This window comes from Penaeus monodon, chromosome 38 (genome assembly GCF_015228065.2).
Source record: "Penaeus monodon isolate SGIC_2016 chromosome 38, NSTDA_Pmon_1, whole genome shotgun sequence".
Taxonomy (NCBI): domain Eukaryota; kingdom Metazoa; phylum Arthropoda; class Malacostraca; order Decapoda; family Penaeidae; genus Penaeus; species Penaeus monodon.
In genome coordinates, this window is record NC_051423.1 from 32,856,507 (window position 1) to 32,866,506 (window position 10,000).

Here is a 10,000-nt window from a genome sequence, read left to right on the forward strand (position 1 = left end):
GCCCGTCTATCTCTGTGTCTCCAGCTCCCCTTGCCCCCCTGCCCCCTGCCCCTTGTCCCGGGTGACGCGGGTTATCGGCAGAGTGGATAGACTTGAGCCCAAATTGGTCTAGTCGCTGTTAGCTTATTGAAACGTAAAGAGACACGCAAGCCTCTCAGTGTGAGTTGTTTTGTGAGGTGAGTCAGTCGGCCGTAAGTCTGCCGGTAAGTCCTCTCAGTGTGAGTTGTTTTGTGAGGTGAGTCAGTCGGCCGTAAGTCTGCCGGTAAGTCATTCCTTCTGTTAGTCGATCAGTCAGTTGGTCAGTCAAATACCCTTTCGGTTAGGGAGTCGTTTGGCCAGTCATTCGGCGAGTCGATGGACCTCCGCGTGCCACGTCAGCCCGAGGACGCCAGCCAAGCAGAGTGCGATCGCTTCGGTAGGGCTCTGTCAAGCAGCGGCGGTCGAGGGCGGCCACGTCACTCGGCTTCAGACACGTCACCTCGTTGACTCTCGGTGCCCGTCATCTCATCTCGGGCACCTGTTGTGTCACTTCTTTTTGGGGAAGAACGCGGGCCGTTTTTGCGCCTTTTTTTTTTTTTTTAGGGCGGAGGGGGGAGAGGGGGGCGTCCTTTCGGGTCATTTTTCGTTTCTGTTTTGTCGTTTATATCTTTCTCTCTCTCTCTTTTTCTCCCTCCCTCCCTCCATCCATCCACCCACCCACCCACCCACCCACCCACCCACCCACCCACCCACCCACCCACCCACCCACCCACCCACCCACCCACCCACCCACCCACCCACCCACCCACCCATCCATCCATCCATCCATACATCCATCCATCCATCCATCCATTCCTCCCTTTTTTCCTCTCTCCCCTTCCGCCCCTCCCGTGTCTCTCTCTCTCTCTCTCTCTCTCTCTCTCTCTCTCTCTCTCTCTCTCTCTCTCTCTCTCTCTCTCTCTCTCTCTCTCTCTCTCCTCTCTCTTCTCTCCTCTCTCTCTCTCTCCATCTCCATCTCCATCTCCTTCTCCCCTCCCCTCCCCTCCCTTTCCCTCCCGCCCTTAGCCCCCCCCCCCTTCGCCGGGTGACCCACAAAGCGTCGCCCTGACCCATTCGATGCCTTCAAAAGATTACGACTCGAGCGTCTGCGCGCTTTCTCCCCTGCTCCCTCTATCTCGTGGCACCAGGACGCCCAAACAGCGTCGTTTTTGCAGTGACAAAGGACGGATGGAGATTTTGGCACTCGCGCCACTTTACGTGTGTCTTTTAAATCAGTTAGCGTAGACTTGGCTTGCGCACGCACGAACGAATTCATGCACGTACGCACACACGCACGAATTTATATACGCACGCACACACATTCACGTACACTAACGCGCGCGCGCGCACACACATACACACACACACACACACACACACACACACACACACACACACACACACACACACACACACACACACACACACACACACACACACACACACACACACACACACACACACACTCACACACACACACACACACTCAGACACACACTAGAAATGACTTGGTCGAGTGCATTGAAAGATGAGAATGCTTTGATAGTTGATATTGGGAGCATATAACATATGCATCTAATATTATGCCTTGATTGCAGTGCCCCACTCACTCTCCCCTCCTCATGCCACGGGAGTTATTTATGATTTGTGTGTGTGTGTGTGCGTGCGTGCGTGTGTGTGTGTGTGTGTGTGTGTGTGTGTGTGTGTGTGTGTGTGTGTGTGTGTGTGTGTGTGCGCGCGCGCGCACGCGCGCTCGATAAGACGTACGTCCCGTATTTTAATTTTAGGAGTCATTTCTCCCGGCTTTTCAACCTGTTAGGCGATGCCTCAAAATAGGTTGTGGTGAGAGGCTGGTTGTCGGTCGGGCACTAGTCTTTGTTTCTTTGTCGTTTTTGCCTTCGCTCGTTCTCTTTCCGTCTGTCTGTCACTCCTCTCTGTTTCTCCTCTTTCTTCCGTTTATTTGTTCTAGCATATTAATCGCTAATTTCAGACTCTTTCAGTTCCTTTTGCTTGTCGTTCTCGCACAAGTTTTCTCCTCCTGCCTTGTCTCCTCCTTCTGTCCCTTCGTCTTCATCTTATTGTTTTCCTCCCCTCTCCGCCCCTCTGTCTGTATTCTCTCCCTCTTTCCTCTCTCTCTCTCTCTCTCTCTCTCTCTCTCTCTCTCTCTCTCTCTCTCTCTCTTCTCTCTCTCTCTCTCTCTCTCTCTCTCTCTCTCTCTCTCTCTCTCTCTCTCTCTCTCTCTCTCTCTCTCTCTCTCTCTTCAAGAAAGGCGATGAGTCAGGGCTGCAGAGCGGAAGTAGTTTCGGGAGCCGATTCTTTTTTGTTTCGTATCGCGGCTGCCATCTGGTGAGTAAACAGTTGACTACGGGATTACAGACGTCCTCTTGTGTTCCCGTCATGTCCGTTCCCACGCCGACTCTTGTTTAGCTTTGTGGGCATTTTAATTTATGTTTATTGTTTTTAATTCTTTTTTTAGTGTGTGTTTGTGTGTGTGTTTGCTTGTGCGAGTGGGTGTTTTCCCTCGCCTTGATTTATGCCTGTCTTCGGGGATTCCGTTTTCTGTGGGTGCGCGCGCCAGGCCATCACTCAGCCAGCTGATAGTCATCATCTCGCGAGTTATCGGGCTGGATCTTAGAGAGGCAAACATGAGAGGGATTGCTTGGCCGCCTAATCGCTCTCATTTCCTCCCCTGCTTTCTCTAACTCTATCTCTTCGTCACTCGTCTCTCTCTCTCTCTCTCACTATCTTTCTCTCACTTTCTCCGTCTCTCTCACTCTCTCTCTCTCTCTCTCTCTCTCTCTCCTCTCTCTCTCTCTCTCTCTCTCTCTCTCTCTCTCACACACTCACTCACTCTCTCACTCTCTCTCGCTGATCTTTCTCTTTCTCTCTCTCTCTCTCCTCTCACTCTCCCCTCTCTTCAACTTCTTCTCCCCCCTCCCCTCTCCTCCCCCTTTCTCCCTGCCCCGCCTTTCCGTTTCATGCAGAGAGAACGTCACTGCTATAAAAAGGTCCATCGCAATCCCCATGTCGTTAATTACGCTCTTGTTTATGCACTGTTCACCGAGCCGATCTCCTCTTAGTCACCAGCGCTATTTTAGTTTTATTTTATTTTTATATTTTGTTCTTTTCTTTTTATATGTTTAATGCCTGTGAAAAAGGGAGGTTAAAAAAAAACAGCGTTTGTTTTTGGTTCAAGTTGTTTCACGAAGATGACTTCGATGTTGCGTTGTGCTTGCGACCTGTAGAAAATATATATATATACACATATATATATATATATATATATATATATATATATATATATATATATATATATATATATATATATATATATATATATATATTTTTTTTTTTTTTTTTTTTTTTTTTTTTTTTTTTTTTTTTTTTTTTTTTATGATTTGCTTCTGATATTTTTTTCTGGTCGATTGATAAGATAAGGACAGTCAACGAAGTCCTTAGATATCTTTGAGGTTAGTGTGGAAAATAAGGATCAGGGGAATGCACACGATAATGATATCGGTCGACTTTCAACCATTGGTGAAAATTTGACAAATGCACGATACTTGTGAAATTGCCTGCGCTCAATACGCTCAATAGTTTGCTTTTCGCATGAGCATGTGGGCGTGAGATTTATCACAGGGTTCTCCTTATCATGTCTTTATTTCCCCTTTGTTGTTCTTCCCCATCTTACTTCTCGATCTCGTTGTTGTAGTTTTTTTTCTTATTATTATTATTTCTTCTTCTTTTCCATTTTCTTCTTCCTCTCTTACTCCTCGTCCCCTTCCACCTCCTCCTCTTCCACCTCCTCATCCTCATCCCTACCCTCATCCTTATCCTTTTCCTTTTAGTTCCAATTCATCATCATGACCCTCCATTCCCCTCCTTCGCGTCGGAGGTGCCAAGGCGTGCGAGAGGCAGATGAGGAGAGCGAAGAGGGGAATGGGCGAAGGGGGAGAGGGGCGTGGCGAGGAGAGTAAGTGAGGGGGGATAGGGGGTAAGTAGGGGAGAGGTATGGGGGGAGGGGTGTGGAGAGGAGAGTGAGTGAGGGGAAATAGAGGGTAAAGGGGGGAGGGGTGTGGAGAGGAGAGTGAGTGAGGGGAAATAGAGGGTAAGAGGGAGAGGTAAGGGAGGGGTGTGGGAGGAGAGTGAGTGAGGGGAAATAGAGGGTAAAGGGGGGAGGGGTGTGGAGAGGAGAGTGAGTGAGGGGAAATAGAGGGTAAAGAGGGAGGGTGTGGAGAGGAGAGTGAGGGGAAATAGAGGGTAAAGGGGGAGGGGTGTGGAGAGGAGAGGAGTGAGGGAAATGAGGGTAAAGGGGGAGGGGTGTGGAGAGGAGGGAGTGAGGGAAATAGAGGGTAAGGGGGAGAGGTAGGGAGGGGGTGGAGAGGAGAGTGAGTGAGGGAAATGGGGGAGGGTGTGGAGAGGAGAGTGAGGGGGAAATAGAGGGTAAAGGGGGGAGGGGTGTGGAGAGGAGAGTGAGTGAGGGGAAATAGAGGGTAAAGGGGGGAGGGGTGTGGAGAGGAGAGTGAGTGAGGGGAAATAGAGGGTAAAGGGGGGAGGGGTGTGGGAGAGGAGAGTGAGGGGAAATAGAGGGTAAAGGGGGGAGGGGTGTGGAGAGGAGAGTGAGTGAGGGGAAATAGAGGGTAAAGAGGGGAGAGGGCGGGCTATGGGTGGTGTGGATCAAAGGCCGCGTTGATCCCTCATGGGGCTTCTCTCGGTCCTCGTCGGACGGGAGCGGGCCGTGGGGGGGGGAGGGGTAGTGAGGGGAGGCCTCTTAGTCGGCCTTGCTTTCTTTTCTTTTCTTTGTTATTTATTTAGTTATTTATTTATTCTTTAATCTGACAGCTTGTATTTTATCACTGTTATTGTTGTTATTATTTTTGTTATTGTTACTGCTGATATTATTATTATTATTATTATTATTATTATTATTATTATTATTATTATTATTATTATTATTATTATTATTATTATTATTATTATTATCATCATCATCATCATTATCATCATCATCATTATTATTATTGTTATTATTATCATCATATTATTAGTATTATTATTGTCATTAGTCGAAGTAATAGCAGTATTAGCAATGTTAGTTAGTAGTTTTATCATTGTCAATATTATTATTATTATTTTTTTAGGTCTGCCATCTGCTATGGTATAAATCATTAGTCGATGAATTATCCAGGGGAATGTAAATTTTCCTGCTAATGTTCTCTCTTTGACTTCACTTTCGCCTTTTAGGCCTAATCTTACCTATTGTATTTACTCTCTATCTCTCCTCCTTCACTTCCTCCTCTTCCTCCTCTGCTCTCCTCTCCTCTCCTATCCTATCCTCTCCTCTCCTCTCCTCTCCTCTCCTCTCCTCACCCCATATTCCCTATTAGTCGCCACGTCATCCCCATCTCACCTCACACCTCACCCCCACCCTCCCCCCTCACCCTAACCCCTCCCCACACCCCTCGTCCTTCTTCCTTTGAGCTGTCGATCCTGCCAACCCCTTCCCGTCCGCGTGTGCGTCTGTCACCTACATTACGTCATCAGTCATCAGCGCCTTTGCCCATTTGTTTTTTCGGCCTCATCAATCCCATTGTGGACCCCCCCCCCCCCCCGTCCGTCCCTTTATACATCTATGCTATGTTGTCCTGTCTCCATTTCGCTTCATCTCCCTTTCGCCTGGATAAACACTAGCAGTATGGTTAATGTTTTACCTGGCTCTTGTTTTCGTTGTGGCTGCTGTGGTGTGTTTCTCTTTCTTCTTCTTCTTCTTCTTTTCGGTCTTTTAGGTCTCCCTGCCTGTCTGGCTGTCTCTCTCTTTCTGTCTGTTTCTGTATTGTCTTTTTGTCTTACTCTTTATCTGTTTTTCTTTCTCTCTTTTTCTTTCTCTCATCTGCATCTTTTATGAGATGCAGATCGAAGCTGTTTTTTTTTTTTTTACTTTTCATTTCCTGGAAAGAAGGCATCGCCAGACAGAGGCATGGAGGAGGAGGAGGAGGGGAAACAGCCCCCACGAGGAGGGAGGTTTGAGAAAGGGTTTTACGAGCTTCCTAAGGCCCGCACCGAAGAGAGAGGGTGATATTAGGTCGACTTAAAAGATAGTTAAGCCTCCCCCTTCGAGCTTAACTGTGCTCTCCGCGTTGTAAAATTCGAAGTCTGGGGAGAGGAGGGAGGGGGTGCGGGGAGGACGGAAGTAGGGGGAGGAAGGAGGTGGGTGGAGGAAGGAGGTGGGGGGAGGACGGAGATGGGCGAGGAGGGTGAGTGGGAGGGGGTCATGCTTTATGGGGACGGGTGGGGAAGGGAGGGCAAGCAGGTGAGGAGGAAATGTGTATGGGAGATATTCGGGGCGCCCAGGTGGGGATTGGAAGTGATCGCAGCAAGCTGTCGGGAGGGCAGAGCAAGCTAACAGGGCAGGCAGGGTAAGGAAGAACGGTGCTAGGATCCGCGGAAGGCAGGGAGCATGGCAAGGAGGCAGGGTGCGTGGAAAGTAGGCAGTGCAAACAGACAGGGAGGTGGGATGCAAGAGAAAGGCAAGGCAAGCATGCAGGGAGACAAGCGGAAAGTCTAGACTAGAGCGGAGGTAATTAGGTAAGCAGACAGGCAGCAAGCAGTAGTGAATTTAATCATTTTGTGCTTCAAAAGCGAACACTCCGCCCTTCCCTCCGCACTGACTGATTGACTGGCCGATTCTCTCCCTCACTCGCCCGGTTTCTCACCCACTCCCCCGCGCACTCAGCCACTCACCCAACTCGGCCATTGAGTCTCTGCCTGTCTATCGTGCATCCTGCGTCCATTGCGTGCATGTAAGCCGGACGTCGGGGGAGCAGACGCGGCAGCCCAGAAAGAGACATGGAGGCAGACTCCGGCCGGAACTGTTTGGCGAGAGCCAGTGACATCTCACAGTCTCCCTCTCAGTCTGTCTGTTTCTCGGTCTCTCTGCTCTGTCTGTCTCTCTGCTCTGTGTCTATCTGACTGTCCCTCCTCTCTTCTTTCTTTCTCCCCTTCTTTTCTTTCTCTCTTTCTTCTCCTCTTCTCTTCTCTCTCTTCTCTTTTCTTCTTCTCTCTTTCTTTCTCTCTTTCTCTTCTCTCTCTCTTTCTCTCTCTCTCTCTCTCTCTCTCTCTCCTCTCTCTCTCTCTCTCCTCTCTCTTCCTCTCTCTCTCTCTCTCTCTCTCTCCTTCTCTCTCTCTCTGCTGTCTCTCTCTTTCTCGTCTCTCTCTCCTCTCTCTTTCCACTTCTCCTTCCCCCTCCTCGTCTCGTGGAGGGATCAAGGGAGAGGACGGGGAGGAGGCAGGGAGGATAAGTTGGTCCTCGTGCCGCCAGGGAGCGTCAGCCGCGACGTCTCTTGGGGCTGAGAGCAGTAGATGTCCCCGAGGAGGAGGAAGGAGGTCGCTGAAGGTTGTTGGGGGGGAGAGGCCGAATTTGATGATTATTGAGGAAAGGCGACGGGAAAAGAAAAAGCGAGAAGAAGAGGCGCGCTCTAAGGAGGGGAAAAGACGGGGGAGGGGAAGGGGGCAAGGATTTGTAAAAGTGACGAAGGTGAAGTCAAGTCAAGTTTAACGCCTGAAAAATTATTTAAGGAAAAGGCGGCGATGCGAGATAGTGAGACCTGGGAGAGGGGAGGGGGAGGTGGGGGAGGAGGAGGCTTAGGGAAGTAGAGGAGTTGGGGCGTGGCGGGGAATGGGTGGGGGGGGGAGGGGCGACGGGGCAGGAGGGAAAAGGACGCAAGGAATGTGGAGAAAAAATTTCAGATGATATGAAGGGAATATGGTAATGGGGTCGAGACGGGGCAAGGGAAGGGAAGGCAAGGCGTAAAAGTGAGGGGAAATAGGCATGAAAACTCTTAATGATGAAGCTCTTGCTACCTATACCACACGGGGTGCTCTGGCCTGTAGCTAAGTCAGCGCTTTATGGAAAATGTCAAAACTTTTGGTCGGAAGTTAGTGTAGAACCGGATTGCCGTAGACCGAAAGTGTGTGCGTATTTGCCTGTGCGTAGCTCGCTCCCAGTTTCTGTCCGCACGTACGCATACCCCCCCCCCCCGTGTATACCAGTAAATACTCCGCTACCTTGATGTCTGTCTGTCATTTCCTGAGGTCTAACGGGCTGATTATTCTGCATTTCTGGCGATGTTTCTCGCGGAAGACGACAGGCAGGGGATGAGACTTTGATTGGGGACGTGGCTGACAGCTGACAGCCGCGGCACGAACACATGGCGAGGACGAGGGGGGTCGCAGTGCCATGGGAAAGGTGCCATGCGGCCGGGCTGAGTGACGAGGTGCTGGTGGAAGGGAGAGAGGGCAAAAGGAAGAAACGGAAGGAGGGAGTGGCGGAGAGAAGGAGGGAGGGGAAGGAGAGGAAAAGCGACGAAGACAGACAACCGAAACGGGGGAAGAGAGGCAGAGGCTGAAAGAAAGAAGCGTAAAAAGAATAATGACAAAGGGAAGTGGAAAAGAAAAGGAAGGGAGAGGGAAAGCCATGAGTATGATGGAAGGAAGAGTGGGAATGAAAGGAAGAAATAATGAAAAGAAGTGAAGAAGAAAAGGGAGAGGAAGGGGGAAATAAGAGTGGCAAGGAAAGCGAGGATGAAGCTAAGAAAGGAACAGGGAAAATAGGGAAAGAGAAACACAACAACAACAAAACAACAACGAAGAAAGAGATTAAGCAGTTTGCGAAACTCGATGTTGAAAAGAAAAAAATGAAACGAAAGGAAGATGGAAATTAGATGAATTCTCGAGGCGAAGGGGAAAAGGGAAGGAGGAGACAGGGCGAAAAAAGGAGAAAGTCATTATGTCGAGTTTCTGGGCGACTCTCCTTCTAACGCGTCGCTGTCGTTGTTCTGTATTTGGTTTTATTCCAAGATGCCATGGCCTTGTTCCTGTATTGTTTGTCTGTTATCAAATTTAAAGTGTTCTTCATCATTAGAATATGGTAATTATGTCCGTCATGATTTTTCATTAGATATTTTAGGAATCTTTACATTACGTTTCTCCACAAAAGGATATTTTTCTTACTTTCTTCTAATTTCCCCCAGTGTCGACCTCTGTCTCGCGGGTGAAGGATGCAATTGATAAAGACGAAGGGTGCTGCAAGGCCAGAACTCTCCTCGTAATAGCTTATCGCGTGCATTGCAGGCGAACCGACAACCTTGCAAGATTGTTCCCTCGCTTATTGACAGCTGGTGTTGTTGTTTATTGCTTGGTGTATTGGTGGTATTGGCGTCCTGTTGTGTGAATTTTCCATTTTGTTTTGGATGGGCGTGAGTTTTCCCGTTTTCTTCTTTCTTTTCTTCTTTCTTTTCTTCTTTCTTTTCTTCTTTCTTTTCTTCTTTCTTTTCTCTTTGCGTGGTTCCACTCAGTGGCTCGTTATTCCCTTGCGGTATTCTGCAGGGCAACCTTGGTTCCACCCTCGGGCAGGCAATAACAATGGCGTCCCAGAGCGCCCGCCACGCCCGTGACCGGACGTGGGAGGGGCGAGGGGCGTCTCGCTCTCCCTCCCTCTCTTCTTCTCCTTCTCCTTTTCCCTCTCCTCCTCCTCCTCCTCCTCCTCCTCACCTCCTCCTCCTCCTCCTCCTCCTCCTCCTCCTCCTCCTCCTCCTTTTCCTTCTCTTCCTTCTATTCCACCCCTCCCTCCCTCCCTCTCTCTCCATCTCCTCCCCCTTCCTCTCCATTTCCCTCCTCACCTTTCTACATTCCTTTCCTTCTCCGTCCCTTCTATCTCCCACAATCTCTCTCTCCCTTTTCCTCTCTCCTTCCTGGCCCCGCAATCTCCCTCTCCCTCCCTGCCCCACCCTCTTCCTCTCTCCCTCCCCCCCTTCCCTCTGAAATTATTCTAAATTGTATTGCCCCCGAGGGAGAGATGTTGGGGGTGATCCCGGCGCCTCTGCGTTGCCAGAGGAGGGGGAGGAGAAGGGGGGAGAAGAAGAGAAGGAGGGGGGGTGAAGGAGGAGGGGGAGAAAGGAGAGAGGGGGGAAGGGGGAGGAGGTTG